This window comes from Phasianus colchicus, chromosome 15 (assembly GCF_987193195.1).
Source record: "Phasianus colchicus chromosome 15, bPhaCol1.hap1.1, whole genome shotgun sequence".
NCBI lineage: Eukaryota > Metazoa > Chordata > Aves > Galliformes > Phasianidae > Phasianus > Phasianus colchicus.
Genome location: NC_143450.1, coordinates 12,195,965 through 12,212,546, shown reverse-complemented (window position 1 = coordinate 12,212,546; position 16,582 = coordinate 12,195,965). Strand labels below are relative to the sequence as shown.

Below are 16,582 nucleotides of genomic sequence, written 5' to 3'. Positions count from 1 at the left end.
CCAGACAGACACCCAGGGCTGCTCAGCAGAGGCACAACATGTCCCAAATGCAAAATCTGCTGTCTGTGGCACTTCTGAACCAAACTGAAGTTCCTGCTCCTGCTGTTTGTAGCTGAGAGGCATCCACACGGATTGGTTCCCTTCAGTGGTGTGACATAGTTAACATGAGCTGTGATCTAGCCCCTAAGTAGCTCCTAAAATTAAGCTACTTTAAGTATAACTTTTAAGCCAATCATAGAATGGCTTGGGTTGGAAGAGACCCCAAGGATCATCAGGTTTCAATCTCCCTGCCATAGGCAGGGCCACCAACCTCTAGATCTGGTACTAGGCCATGCTGCCCAGGGCTCCATCCATCCTGGTTTTGACCACCTGCAAGGACAGAGCATCCACAGCCTCTCTGAGCAGCCTGTTCCAGCACCTCTCCATTCTCTCCATGTCAAACTTTCCTCTGATGCTCAATCCCGTGTACCTGCAATCTGCGTGTGCAGGAATAGGCGTATCAGAGGGAATCCCACAGTGTAGGTCCTTTCTGGAAAGAGAAGCTGTACATTGGCTAAGAGAAAGTACTGAGATATTAAGCAGCTTTCTAAGTATGTTCCATCTGAAAATAAAATCAGTAGAGTAGCAGACAGAACTGTTACTGAGTCTGACCTGAGATTTGCAGGGGGAACAGAAGGTTTTTTTTGTTTTTCTAGGACAGCATGTGGCTATGAAGTGCTTCTGTACAATGGAAATCTTCCTAAAGTCCCCAGAATTGGAAGTCCCCAGAATTGGTTTTCCTTTGTATGGTGGTTTCATTATCTTGCATTGGCTTTTTGTATGAGAAACTAGATTTTGTCTCAAGCATAATGCTAGGAAAAGTGTTCTTATTTGTAAAGGCCCAAGAAAGATTTTTTTAAAAATAATTATTTGAATGATTCTGCTAAATAAGGTTGTATAAAAGGTGAATATTACAGACTAGAGATGATACTGGGACTGAAGGGTTTAGACCTGTGCAATAGGATAGCTGGCTCTGACTAATCAAGCTTGTAGCTGGTTATTAAGGTTGTGAATGTTTTCAGTACTCGTGGGCTTTTTTTTTTTACTTGCCTTTTCTGTGTAGGACCTGCTGCTGTTCTTCTCCACCCATTTGGGCATTTTCATTCAATTTGTTTCGTTGTGCTCATATCTGGTGTTTTCAAAGGGCACTCTTTGGTTCAGACCACGGCCCTTGGTACTAATCTGTGGTTTGCTGCCACATTTGCCACGTGGCTGGGATGTGAGCATAGATGGTGGCAGCTCAGAGCAGCTCTGCTTTGCTCTTCTGGCGTCGCAGGGGTCAGACTGTGCTTGCTGCACTTCTGCCTTCCTTCAGTTGCTCCTCAGTGTGGAAGTCACAGCTGACAGCAGAGTTATTTTAAAAGCATGACTCTCTCCTGTCCTTTGTCATAAAATGTTGCTATTCCGGGTACTTTATGTGCTGATGTAATTATATCAAAGTGTATAAATTTGATGGGAGGAATAGCATCCCTAAATTTTTATTTCTCTGATGGGGATGTTGGAAAGGCTTGACAGTGCGATTGTAACGATCGTACACATTGAATAGAAGCGGTTGTACGCTAAGTGACAACTGAATATTAAAATCACATTATTAAATATGGATCTGCACACGGCTGCTAACTGTGCTTTTGATCAATTCATATAAATGTGCTACCTCACTTAGTTGTATTAAATTTAAGTTAATTTAACAATTAATCTTCAGTTAATTAAAACTATAATTTTAGCAGCCTCACACGTAGTGTTTGCTGTAGTCTCTTTAAAGCAGCCAAATGCTCATAATTTTTTCTGCTTGTGTTTGAGCTTTCCTTTCCTCTCTGTGGTGTGGGTTTTCTTTTCCCAAATTAGTAGGACAGCATGATTTACAGCATGAAATATCAAGATGTTACCCCACACAGGGGAACTAATGCATGACATGGTGCAGGATCCTGGGACCCACGTACCTGGATCACCTTCCCAGTATCAGCAATGTTTTCATCAATGGGAGCTGATAACATCTTATGCCTATGTAGCTCTGGGCACTGATATTCACCTCTTTGAAGCTTTATGTAGGTTAATTAGATAGCATTATAAAGTACTTGGCAGGTACAAGTGATAGTGCTTACTGCTTTTTGAGAGGATGTGTTTAAGATAAGCACCCTTTTAGGGAAAAGCAGGAGGAGTGACTTAAGGTGTGTATAGCCAGCTGATCTGGCTGGGAATGCCTTGTTCCAAGCTACAAGTAAGGCAGTATCCTTCATCATGCATCTTGCAGTTTGTTATTAGTGTGGGCTAAATGGCAAACAAGCACATTCGTATTGCTTAGAGAATAAGAGCACGGCTACAGAGATGAAGAAAGCTTTGCTATTAATTCCATCCTTAGTCCTTTGATTGAGTTGACTTTTGAGATAGATATTGGAAAGCCATTGGCTTCTCAACTGTGTCTCCCCCCCCCCTTTTTTTTTTTTTTTGAAGCACTGTTGAGAGCACTGAGGCTGCAGGATGCTCTCTTCTGTGAGAAACTTAGGCTGAAACTCTATGGGTGGAATTTAGCAAACATTAAAGTAACAGCCATTTAAATTACAGAGAAAAGGCAATAAATCACTGCACTTGGTATTCGTTCTGAACTTCATCTCGTTTAGAGACTTTTCCTGTGTTGGCAGAATTAAAATATTAATTTGGTTTTCAATGGATCTCTCTCAGCTTCACTTTATGTCTCTGCCTGAGGTTTTTATAGATGTTGTCACTTGGAAAAAAAATGTATTACTAAGGGCAGGGTTTTAATTATCTGATTTCCTTTTCCATTTAAACTTCCTGACTGAGTTTCATCTAATGATAATATCTGCAATATATTTGATTATTGGATGTAGATCAGTCATGTGGAGATATCTGCATCATCTGTCACGCGTGTTGGGGAATGAAGTTTGGGAATGAATATCTGCTGCCACTCAATTTCAGTTTTTTCACCTGGCTGCAGTAAAGCTCAGGCAAGCAAATCCTCCCTCCTAGGGTGCTCTGCTGCTTCTGCAGGGTGCTTGTGGAGCTGGGCTGGGGAAGGAGAGCGGCTCCTTCCATCCTTACAGCCATGGGCAGGCTGTTCTTGTGGAAACCAGGCATCTCTTCAGCCAGTGCCAGCTCCAGCCTTCCGGTAATCACATTATTTCTTAAACATTTATTAGAGTACAATTTATTATAGAAGTCAGGTTCATCTCTGTGGCAGACAAATGCTGTGTCCCTTCAAATGAATTGCACCTGCATCATGCAACAGAAATGCCCATAAAGTGACAATTAATTAATTGTCTTCAAAGCTTGTTTGTGCTGTTTTAATAGCCTGCGAGGCCTTTATTTCAGCATGTATTGAGAAGGAAACGTTGCCACAAAATTTGCATGTGAACTCTCAGTTGTTGGTGATCTTGCAGCTGCTGCAGCTGGGGTCTGAGGCAGACACAGCCCATGGCAGTGGGAAGGGGAGGGGAAGAGATGACACACAGATCAATGAAACTAATCATAGCATCATATAATATAGAATCGTTGGGAGTTGGAAAGGACCCTTAAAGGTCATCTGGCCCAGCTCTCCTGCAGTGAGCAGGGATATGCTATATAACAATACTGGTTGTAAGGACTGTAATTGCTAAACGACTCCTTTTGAGGACCACGAGCAGCCCTGTGTGCTCCTAGAGTTTGAAATAAAAACGTGGCTGCTGGAGCCCTGACACGAATCTCGCCTGCAATGTGAGCTGCCTGATTAGGCTTCCTCCATGGGAGCACTTACTCTCCACTTATGTAATGAACTTTCTGTAAGTAAAACTGTCATCCAATAATTGTGATGCATGATGGGCATGTTTAGATAACCCTCCTATTATTTTAGGAAGTGCAGTACTTGAAAGAAAACTTATCCCAAGGTGTCCCTTAAACTTTTCTTTTGTATTACCCTCTGGATTACTCTCCTATCTCCTTCCTTTGATATGTTAATTCAGTCATTTTCCCTATCAGGGCTCATTGCTCTTGCTTTTTTTCTTCTTCCTTTTTTTTTTCTAAAGTGATTTAATTTTGTGCAGAATTAATGTTTATCAGCCCTGTTTTACTACTTGAGAATTTCAGTGAGCATTTTTCTTCTAACTGGAAGTCCACATACTTTCCTGAGTGTTTTTTTGTTTTGCTTTGTTTACCAGTGCATCACTGCTATTTTTCATTTAATATTTTTTTCCTTATTCTTCTGAAAATTTTGATTTTTACCTTCTTTTAGCTGGAGTTGTTTGTGTCCTCAGATGCTCTAGCATAGTTAAGATGACGTTTATCAGTACTCCTGCCCAGGAGGTTTTATCAGACTCTTCTGGATGTGTTCTTGCTAAGCATGGCTAATCCTGGTTCAAGTTTCAAATTCACCTCCAGTTCGTGAAGACTTTATTCCTGAGGGAACCAAGTGTATGTTGGAGTCAAAGTGAGGTGACAAACATGATGTTGGCTGCTCCTGCCTCCAAGAGCATCACCGATAAGATTCCCCCACTTCTATAACACGAGAACTTTTTTTCGTCATCTTTATAGCAAATAATAATTCATTTACAACCCATTGTGTAAGCACTTTAAGCGGCAGCTTTAATTATCTACCATTGTTTCTTAAGTTAAATGTCCAGCTGTGCCACCCCCACACAGGCTGGAACATGGTGATTCTGCAGGGTTGGGGCTGCCCTGTAATCAGTGATGAAAATCTATTCATTATCATTTTCTTATTCAGCATAAAGCTGATGAAATTGTTTGTCATAGCAGTACTGGTTTATCCATCAGCATGGAGTCATCTCCTCTTGTTTTCTGTTGGCCTGTTGTCACAGTATTGTTGCAGTTGGTCTTCCTCTCTCTGATATTGATGGATTTAATAATGTTTTTATCTTAAGTGTACTGTGTCTTTGCCTCTGGTCACCTGAATAGCAACTAACAGTATCAAGATATAATGAGGTACTGTATATAGGTTGAAAGAGAAAGTTCCTTTCCTCTTATGCACGTAGCAAACACCAAATTAAACTTAAACTTCTTGAGTTGCTGGGTTTTTGGTGACTTTTCTTGGTGGTTTTCTTTTTTTTCTCATCTTTGTGCTGATGTGGTGGGTCTTGGTGTCCTGGTATTCTCACACTGATGGATTTGGCTGTCTGTGATCCACTGGCACTGAAATTCTGTGCCAAATGCGTTTGGAGCCATTCACACAAACCAAAAGTCAGAGTTGGACAAATGCTGAACTTCAGAGCACATCTTTTTCTTAGTGGGATGGAGTTGGATCCAAGAGCCAGTGGTAGAGAAGTCTGCATCTGGAGATAGATTTCTAGTCTTATCTCTGCATGTTTTTTCTGACTCCTCCATGAGCTGCATTGTATGCTGTGCAGTTGCTTTGACAGGCAAGATGGAGGTTTTGTAATTAGGAGCCTCCCATCATATGGTGTCCCTGCTGTGTTTCACCCTGAGCTGTCTTCCTGGGGCTGAGGAAGCTCTGCTTTTACCGTGCTTTGTACGGCATTAAAGCATGTAGAAAAGGCTAAATGTTGTAGGCCAGATGCTGCCTTTCCTTTGCCTTTTATCAGCCTAGAGAATAATTTCACTCCTGGGATGGCACTTGGCTCATGTAACTGGTGCATGACTTCAAGAGGCTGCTGCTCTTCATCAGTTCTCCCTGGCACACAGCGAGAGCTGTTTGCAAAGCATCATTTTCATTGCAGGCTGACACTGTGGGGCCACCTTTCCTTCTATGTTTTGGGGTTACTTTGGCTGGGTTTAATTCCATTGCAACATGAAGGCAGATATAAGGAGTAATGTTATTTTTTTTAAGCCATCCTTAAAACGTGAATGATGCTGAGATCTTTTGTCATCGCGTTCTTGACTGAAGCTAAACACTTTAGGTTTTTGTATAATAAAACTGAAGTTTTCCCCAGTATCCACAACACCAAGAGGCATTCTTTGAAGATGAACTCCTTCTACCCATATTCCTGCTGTATTTCTATTTGCAGATGCTCCTTACCCCAATTCTATCCTGTGAGGGAGGAATTTTCGGAGCCTGAAATGGAGAATCAGCCCCTGAGGGGACTTTGATGCAGAGAGGTTACTGCTCAGACAATATTTTGGGTCAATTTAAATGGCATGTGGGTGTGGGTTTAAATAAATAGCTTTAACCTTTAGCTTACTGATGGAACTGAAAATAGATACAGGGTTGGGCACACTGGAAGAACTGCTTGTGAAATGTATACCATTGCTGCCAGCATTACATTGAATAAATAGATCACTCTTCAGGGCTGTCAAGCCAGCACCTTTGCCAGTAAAAGGAAATATTTTTTTTTAACCAGCAGGCAAGTGTAAAAGAAGCTCTTACTTCTTTTGGGATGGCTTTGCATTTACAAGACTGTACTTGGCAATTTATTTCATGAACTGGTCTTTGAATATTATTCTTAGATCTTCATCGTTATATAGTTTCTCAGTTAAACCTTTATGTAGACTCTATCCTAACCAGTTATATCCTAAGGACAAGAATTAGAGCATATTGATAGTTACTGGATATACTATTACCTTGTTATGGCTCAGGATGAGCTTTTGTGACTCAGCAGCTAGAGAAAAGCTCATGAGATTATTTGATTGTTTTTTCTTTGGCCCAAATGTGGTGTATGTACTCTAGCTTAGTAACTGTCAACTTTAGGCTGAACTCTATCGCTGCTCTTACCTAAATGCTGGATGTGGAATAGACATGTGCTCCTGTAACTGGTGTCTTCACAAGGAGAGTAGAAAGAACAACCAGCAGAGAGGTCTTGTGCTAGTGTCCAACCATTTATCCAAAGAAGAAAATAAATGTGATGCTCGTTGTTCTTTTCCTGAGAGGAGTGAGAAAGTTGTTTGTTTTAACAGGCCCAAACTACAAGTGATTAAGCTGTATTTCCCTGCAGCCTCACAGCCTCAGTCCCCAGTTGCTCAACTTTGGGACAGCCTGGGCAGAGCTCTGCAGCAGAGGAATAGCCTGGATTAAAAAAAAATCAAAAAAAATCAGGAGAAGTTCATGTAAAAGGAGTTATGATTTCTTGGAGGAGTATAGGGTTATTTTCATCCACTGATTTGCTCCTCTGGTGTAAACGTAGGCGTGATAAAATATGCAGATAATACTTCATAGTAACAATCTTCTGATAGATAATAATGGCAAAGAAAAATAGAGTCGTAAGCTTAACAGGAGCTACAGTTTCAGTACCGTTTCCTTCTGCAGATCATTACTACTGGCTATACCTGCTGAGAAGCAGATGCACAGCTACGAAGCATGCCAAGGACAAATGAATTTTTACTTTTTATGCGCGTGTTGATCATTGCCCCACATCAAACAGGTCAAAGACTTGTGTTCTGTAAAATGTGCATCACTCTTCAACCTGTGTAAATGCATCATACCATGACAGCATGAAATTCTGTGGGAAGATGTTTTGGCATACATTTCCATAATAAAATACCTTAAATTTGCTTATGCAAAACATCGGGAGTGATTCACTAGTGTGTGAGCAGATCTTACAGGGGAGCTCCTGAAAAAGCAGCAGATTGAAATCACAAGCTCATGACCGTATATTGTGAGTTTGGGAGGAGCTGTTGAGTTGCCAGTGCTCGGGGACAAATCGTGATAAGGTGTCACCAAGAGCAGTAGCTCAGGAGCTGAAATTTGATCATGCAGTATGCAATGGTAAGTATTGAAACGGAGATGCGTGAGAGAGGCAGCAAAAATTCTGCCTTTTCAGGTTGACTGCCATCTTTCTGGTTTATCAAGATCAGGATGAAAATAACCTAGGTAGTTTAGTTGTTCCATAACTATTTGCAGGGTTTTCCTCAAACAGCCCCCTGAAGCATCTACTTTTCCACTGTCTGATTCAGGTTTCTGGTTTAACAGAGCACTCATCTAATCTGCTATGACAGATTCCAGATTCTAAATATCATACAGCATAATCCGGAAGGACATGGTGATATCCCCTGCAAGGTGTATATCTTCTGTGCCCTGGTCATTCTTGTGACTGCTCTTGGAGGCCTCCACGCTGCTTATCAGTGGAGGAGTCAAGAATCCATACAAGTAACAAATGCTGGCCACAGCGAGCACTGCAGGCCAGGCAGCATGCTGTCTCATCAGCAAATCTGTAATAAAACATGGTTAAGGCAGTGCGTCTTTTCCGTGATAAAAAGGAATATTAAATACGTCCCGAGGTGTATGGGGTAGACATACCTGTGTATCCATGCCAAACAGTCCATTTGTGGGCAGTGGAGGGCAGTTCATATGATCTGTAAAATGGGCAAGTGTGAATTTCCAGTTACCTGTGGAGAATATGAATGTGTAGCTGTCATGAGTTAGCACAAATATCTGAAAGCTGAATATTGCAGTGTGTGCTTGGGAGCAGCGCTGCACCCTGCAGCTCCAAAGGCCATCCTGGCCAAGTCGCTTGATGAGCAGAAATCAGCAGCACTGACACTGAGTGCACAGGTTCATGCCTTTGCTTGCTGCAGGGTGGGAAGGGTTTGCTGGGGGAGGGAGATGTTGGTTATTCATGTAACAGTTTGTATTAAGTAGGCACTTTCTTGTTCGCTCCTTTTGATCTTTCTAGACACCCTAATTATGGATACAGCCTTAACAAGGATGATAAAAGGACTCAGGGGTTATGAACTATGAGGAGAGGTTAAGAAAGTTATATTTATATTCATTAGAATGGAAGAGATTAAGAGGGATTGTGACCAAGGTGTGCAAAATCCAGAAGGTATTGAAGAAAAAGGGATGCCCTCAGAATATTCAGGAGGAAAACTGAGGATGGGAAGTGGAGGACAGGTGGCAATTTGGTTGAAATTGGTTTGGAGAAGTTTTTACAGGAGTATTTCTTTCAGCTGATCTGCGGGCTATTGGAAAACAGCTTGGGAGGCCAGAAATACAGGATATGTCATGTAGCTTGTCTTTGAATCTGTCAGTGCAGAAGGTAATGAATTAATAAAAAAGCTGTTTTGCTTGTTTGGAACTTAAGTTCTGCATTGGAGCAATGCATAGAGGAGGCATATTGTAGCTCACAGGTTGTCTCTGCTTCTGTTGTTGTAGCCAGGCCCTTTATGAAGTCCATAAATCTAATCCTACTATCAGCCTGTTACTAAATAAAGTCAGAAGGACCTGGCGTAGTTATTTGGGGAGATTTTCACTAATGTGAAATGGTGCAAAGCTGGCAAGCAAAAGATGTATGGTTGAGAAGAACGTCAGTTGTGCTACTGCACAGGCCAAAATTGGGAGGACTGGGAGACGGTCACTGACAGCTATAAAGGGTTATGAAGAGGTTTACAAAAGCACTGGAAGTAAGAGGAAAGAAAAACAAATAATGGAGTAGGCAGAGAAGACAGAAATACCAGATGCCATTATTTTGCACTGCTCTTTGTAGGAAGGTTAATAATTGTGTCAGAGCCATAACAGTGTTCCCTGTAACGAGGGGTTATGAGCAAAGGCAAGAACAAGATAAGGAGTATTTAGATAAGCATGATATATTTGGGTCAGCACGGCCTTCTGAAATGTACCCACAGAGTTATTTACGATGACTCTCAGAAGCTCACGGGGAGCAGCGGAATTGTCAGAAGGCTCAAGGAAGGCAAACATAGTACCTGTCATTGTGGAGGGCAGTACAAAGGAAACAGAGCCTTGTAAATACCTGAAAAGGTGCAGAATAAGTTACCGAACTCGCAGTGAGTAATATCCAAAATGCTTTATTAAGACAAAACCATTGTAATTTCCTTCTGTGGATGGGTGACTAATCTGGAACAGAGGAAAGCAGAATGCTCCATCTTCAGGTGGGTGTCTCGTACTCTCTCAAGCACTGCGATCTCATAAGAGAGAGAGCTGAGCTCAAACTTGTAGCTTTCCAACTTTTTGATTAGTGAATCAGTAGATGCTTTTAGCAGAGGTGTGCATTGCTAAGTAGAAAGGAATTCCCTGGCCAGGGTCTGCTGTTGCCTAACACACCCGACTTGAACAAAATACTTAAGAGCAGATGTGTCCTTGAAATGGGAGGAGACTATGTATTAAGATATTTTTAAATATCTATTTTTATAAATGCTTTCTTTTAACGAAAGTTGCTGTGTACAGCAGTATGCTCTCTGCTCTCTCTTCACCATCCCCTTCCCTGGTGTATTTACTATGAAAGAGTTTTGCCTTGAGCTATAGGCTGTACTGCAGTAGAGTATCACGTACAGAGAACTTATCTAACATCACACAACAATGTAATAGCTGGGTGGAGGATGGGAATCCAGAAGTCAGCCTTAGAAAAGTTGGCTTAAAGATGATTCTTTTTAAGTGTTCCTTAGACTTTTGCACAAAGACTGCAGACTAGGCATTCCAGCATCTTCTCCGAGCACAGGATTTATGTGCTGTAATAAATGTATCCATAGGGTGCCGCATTGTTGTAATGATGGTGAAATATGGTAAAATTAGGGGAATTAATAATGACCTAGATGGAGTAATTTAGCATTGTGATAACTAAACTCCAACCTAATACTCGGTATATTCACAGAACTGTGTAAAAAGATCATTGAATTTGAGTGTCTAAAGGGAATCTTACATAGAAAACAAAACAAAGCCCTAATCATAAACAAATGCCATAGCATATCATTAAGAGGATTAAGTGGCTTGAAACTGATGTCTAAGCCTTTTTGGTTGTTTGTTGCTAAAAAATACCTCATGTTTGAATATTAACTTCTTTGCCACCCTCTCTTCTGCTAGTTGTATGTCATGCAGCATTATCCTTGTTTATCAGGACTGCCTCGTACCAGGTCTTTATCTGTGAGGTTTCTTGCTTCATGCCAGACTTGATCTGAATTTTGCAGCCTGATGTGTTGGCACTGTTCAGTGCCAAACCATTAATACCTTAATAGTGATGGAGAGGCCAGGTTGAGCAAACTCAGGCTAAAAGCAAAACGGAAAAGCACGAGACTTATGGAGTTTGCTAAATTTAGTTGCCTCCTCGGTCTTTAAAAAAGGCTTGGGTTTTAGTTTGAAATAACTTTTTTTTTCTAGAAAGTATGGCTTACATGACAGTTGTAAAAACATGATGGTTTTTTGTTTCTTGCTTTTTTTAAAAAAGGCATTTTCAAAAGTAATTGAATATTCGAAGAAAAATTACAGAGTACACAAGTTTTATACTGACTTCAACTCAATAGCTTTCTGAATAATTAGTTTTCCCAAAACCTTGGATTTTGGTCTATTGGTCTATAAGTATACGCTCTTTAAATAATAAGATTATATAGAATCATGGAGTATCCCAAATCAGAAGGGACCCACAAGGATCACTAAGTCCAATTCCTGCATCCACGTAGGATTACTCAAATCCAAACCCTGTGTCTGAAGGCACTGTGTAAGTGCTATTACATTGATCTCTGGCAGTCCTGGGGAGCCTATTCCATGCCCACCACTTTCTGGTCAAGAACCCTTCCCTAATGCTCAGTCTGAGCCTTCCCTGATATAGGTTCATGCCTTCCTTCAGGTCCTATACAATTAAAATAAAATCAGTATGTAAAATAATAATAATAATAATAAAATTCATAGGTAATATGAAATTTCTATCTGCCCTACTTAGTGGTAGTTGCGTTATCCCATTTTCCATGGTGGTTGTTTTGTGTGTGTGTGTGTGTGTTTGTTTGTGTTAGGAGGAAGAAGCTGTAGATGTAATTTAGGCAAGTCAAACACTTGAGGAGAAGCTTTTTCATAGTGGAGCCACTGAATCTCTCTGAATGTCTCTACAGTGATCACTTACCCATCTCCTCTCAGGCCCACAGGGAAGTGGCTTGCACTAACAAAACTCCTAGCTAGATTATAAAGCCATGCAGGAGATATGGTTGCTTCCAGTGTGGTTTAATACGTGTGAGCTTGTAGCCGTGAGCCAAATAGGAAGTAGTACAAACTGCAGTGCCAGTGAGATCACCAAACAGTTAATGGGAAGTTTTGCACTGATGACAGCAGTCTTTTGATCAGGTCTGGGGGTGCAAAGTAAATACTCCTGCAGAAGGATAAAGGAAAAACAGCACAAACAAGACCTGGGTGCAGGTGCTGAGGGCAGCCCAGCCGTCACCTGTGTCATGTTGGGTTTGTAGGTGCAGAGCTGACAGCAGCATCTTGTCACCCAGCTCTGAGTTTGGTGTATGTATTGAGTAGCTCTAGGTTTCAAACTGACTTAATGTTCTCACTTGAAATATCACCACTTCTACATTTTTTTTTGTAGCACTGAAATAAATTGTCAAAAATGTCTCTAGTGTCACAGGTTGGATTTTGGTGTTAACAAGATTGGATTGCAGCGTTAACAAGTTCTTCTTTATTTTGCCAGTGCGTACCAGTTCACTGCAGGAGCTGTCTTGTACCCTGTGACGACTTCTGATCCTCCCGTGTTTAGAAACAAATGTCACTGGGTTGGCTCTTTTATTCTGCTTACATCATGCACTCTGCAGACCAATGGTTGGTAGCCCCAGCCAAAAAGGACTTCCACAAATGCATGAGCAGAAACGTAGATCACAGCATTTCTGTCTTGCGTTGATGGCCACACCACAGCAGCTTAGTAATCTGATTGCCTCCAGGGAATGTAGCTTATTCAGGAACGTAAGAAGGAATGGTATCTTTATGCCAGAGCGGGGAGAGATTGCCAAATGAAATTAAAATTTCCATTTAGAAAGTAATAAAAATTAGCCGTTCATCACACAGTAAGGTAACACTCAAGTTGCTCTGTAAGCACTGGTTACCTATTTGTGTTCTTTTGAGGATGCACGCACAAATAGATATATTAGTCATGTTGTATGTAGAAACGAAGCTTAAATTTAAGTGAAGTTGGAGACGCTTCACCACTGGTTTTGCTTCCTAGCAGCCCTGCTATTCTTGGTGTGAGATGGGTTATTTGAGCTACTGGTTCCTTTGTTGATTGGTTTAACCCCATGTAGTCCTACATTCAGTAAGTGTTTAAACAACAAGGCAAGATGTAATCTTTGTGAATTACTGCAGAGCAGTGGAAGTCTGCCACATTGCACGTAGGATTTTGAGCACAGAGGAGTAAAAGAGCTTGCTCTGTGTCAGAACTGGCATTTTAACCAAGGAAAAAATATTTTAAAAATAGTAGGTGTAACGGAGTATAAGTGAATGCATATCAGTACAGCCCATTAAATGCACAGAACCTGCTGAGAGATCTGGAGGTATCATTCCTGTGTAAATCAGTTCATAAACTCATTTTTAATTTTTTGGCAGACTTATGAAGCCAATTAGCTTAGTAATAAATATTCAGCTTTAATGGGCGAGTAAATAATTAATGTTATTGCCTTTGTAAATTTAGGTTTTCAGTTATAAATTAACATAATTAAAAGAGTAATGTTTCAGCACGCATTTTAGAGCCACATCTAAATCAAGCAATTAAACTGTAGGTTTTTCACATCAAATGAGTTGAGTTTATAAGGATGCAAACTGTAGACATAAATTTGTTTTTCATGATCAGGTTCATTAAAAAATGTGAAGGAGAATACTCTGCAGTAGATGTAATCAAGTATATTATTTGAAGAGCCATTAATATATACTTTAACTACTTTTAGTTGTCCTTCCACAGTGAAATAGAAGTGGGAAGACCTACTTTCCATCAGACTCTGACACAGGGGTAATTGTAATGGTTGCTGTAAAACTGTTATTGCTGTATGTGTCATGTCTCTTTGTTGGACTGATTGTGAATACACAAGGTATGGATCTAAAAGATAAAAAACTGCTCAATAGTAATTAACTGCAGCAGCTCCAGGCTGACTGACACCAGCTGGGAGCTTGATCCTGATTTCTTCCCCCACCCCTGCTGCTTTTTGCTTTGGATTTCTGTGTTGTGCTCGTGCCATCTTCATACGTTGTTCTTTGGTCTTAGTGAGCAATCAGAACCATACGTGGGAAGAGCAGATGTGTTAATAGGAGTATGCAACTATTTATAATGCAGATGCCAATCAGAGCTGCTGAAGTTCACTGCTTTCAGTAGCTGCTATGGAAGAGTGGAGCATGTTGCAAGACTGCAGTTTTGAGTTGGTGCAGGAAGTCACAGCAGGATCTCTGGAGCTGCTTTAGAGAGGTGGCTAAGGCATGTCTGAAACCACCACGATGTATGAAATGGTCCTTTCTCTGGTTTGCTGTTTTTTAACCTGAAATTGCATGTTTCAATTTCTGTGGAGAATGTCATTTCATGGCTTTTAATATGCTGCTTTTGGGTGTTGGCAGGAAGCATCCAGAAGTGACTCTAAAACACACGTATGCATCCATGCAGGAGAAATGAAGTTTGAAAATTTGTCTCCAGTCAAACAAGACCTGAAAACCCCCACTGAAGAAACAGAGCTGTAGACTTTTCCGATCTTGCAGGCTTCACAGATTATAATTTATCATGGGCTGAGCAGTCTATTTATAGCTCTTCATAACTGTTCCTAAGAGCAGCCTTTTGCAAACTGCCAAAGCTTTGCACATTTGTAATGAGAAGCGTTTCTGGATGCACAGGCTTGCCCATATCCAAACTTGTTCATTGACATTTCTCAAAGCTGTGATTTCAGACTCATTTTTTGCCCTGTAACCAAGAGGGCAGATTTATCACTGGCAGAAGCCCCCCGAAGTCAGTGAAGTTACACCAGAGATAAATTCAGGCCAATGAACTTTGTTGCTGTTGTTCAAACCATTTGCAGTGCTATGCAGATGGATAGCTGAAGGCTTCTCTTGCAGCATCCAGTTGTTTAAGGGTGAGTGGACTGAAAAAAAAGCCAAATCCCTTTCAGATGAATTTGTGCTAATTGGTTTATACATGCTATACTGCATTGTGATGGTATTATTTTGTTGGCTTTTTTTCTTACTTTAGCAAAACACCCTAAACTCTCTTGCGTATTTATGGTGTCAGATTTCCAAGGAAGGTTAGATGAACACAGGTGCTGGTATGATGAACACTGGGTTCAAGGGAGTTTGAGAATCCAGCTACTCGATGACACAGTTATGGTGTGAGCAGTTAGCACTACATGTAAATGTGGATCTGTAGAAGACAATCGGTGATAAGGCAGATTTCTGTTTCAAATGCTGCACTGTGTTGAGTAGTTTCGACTGTATTTCATAGTTATATTTTGTCCATGTCTGGATGTTGGTGGGGTTCAGGTGCATTGTATGCTTGCTGTACAGGCAGTGGCTAAATCATTCTCTTCATCTCATGCCCAAGCTCTACCTGGGCTCTGTGACACACTTCTGACTGGGATCTAACAATCAACCCTTTCACAGAGTCAGCAGTCTTTAGCTGTGTCTGAAGAGAATTTGGTGTGTTTTGTAACAAGGTTATTCTAGACTCCTCTGCATTTGACAGTCTACTTCTAGCTGCTTTGGTTTTCAGCACAAATCAAAAGATTGCTTTAAGACTACTGAGAGCCTAATGAGATTGAAGGCAGTTCAGATGCTTGCTGCTTGTGGTGGCTCAGCAGTGCAGTCTGCTGGATGCTGTATTTCTGCTCTGTTCATTTGGATTTACAGCACGGTGAGGAAACCAGCTTTCACCAACTGAAAGCAGTGTGACACTGCCTTATTTTATGAGGGAATGAGAGTATTTCGGTTAGTTTGGAGACTTTTTGGAACAATCCATCTAACCTGTCTCTAAGAGCAGACAGCAGGAGGGGTTTATGTGGGTGTACTCTGAAGATATTTCTGATATGGAATCTGAGGCAAAGATGCCTTCTGTAACAGCACTGGATTGCTCAGCATTTTGCACTCATTACTGAAGTTTTCTGTAGTTCAACGTGTAGGACTAGATGAGAAAATGTTGATTGGAGAAGTGTGTGTGCTTAGAGAGGGAAGAAGGCAGTAAGGGGCTCCAAGTGTATTTGAGCATGTGCAGTACCCCAAAAGGGTCCATTTTGGGGACTTACAAGCGCTTCTGTTCCTTTACAGTCCTTTTAAACTCACACCAACCTTCTCCAAACTTGACACTTCCATTAGTGATCTCCTGCAGCCCCAGGTTTGCTCTGGTCTCTCCTTGCTTCCCCAGACACCAGCACAGTCCTTGTCCCTGCTGCTCTGGCACACCTTTGTGCACCTCCTCCACTGTCCTTGTACCACTGACCGAAATTATAGCACTTAAGGGCTCTAGAGATTGATCAGGCTTTTATGTTGGCTTCCAGCTCGAGTTGAGTTTATTTTTCTTCAAATATATGACCTACCATAGAAGAGCCACATTTCAGGAGTTAGCTTGGTGTTTTTTAAGTGTCAGTGAATTTGATATACTTTCCAGGCAAACATCTCAGATCTGTGCAGTAAATAAGGCGCCTTGTGTGTCATTTATGAACTTGCTTGACTCTTACTTTTCCCTTGTAACTGTAAAACCACAGCAGTGTTGTGGCTTCCAGAGCTGAGAGTACGTTGCATACGGCTAACTTATCAAACAAAACTTCCAAAAGTTTGAAAAGTGCTTGAAAGTGGTTGTTCTTACTAACTAACCTTGGCTCAATGCATCAAAGTAGAACCGAGTTGGAGACTCTCAACAAATTCATCAGTTTGATGCTATGTGTGGATTTTAAAATCGAAACATTGAGAAGA

At 41.1% G+C, this 16,582-nt stretch overlaps 1 protein-coding gene across 7 annotated transcripts in view; it reads left to right on the top strand.

Moving 5' to 3' along the window:
- Window positions 1-16,582, top strand: part of SGCD (sarcoglycan delta) — a 317,210-nt gene that overhangs the window by 98,298 nt on the left and 202,330 nt on the right. Inside the window, exon 1 of one of the 7 annotated variants that reach the window (XM_090151012.1) lies at window positions 9,799-9,822. The exons of the other annotated variants lie outside the window; for them this stretch is intronic. The gene's annotated coding sequence lies outside the window, so the exon portion shown is untranslated. Of the gene's footprint in view, window positions 1-9,798; window positions 9,823-16,582 lie in introns of those variants that run through there. 7 annotated transcript variants of the gene reach the window in all.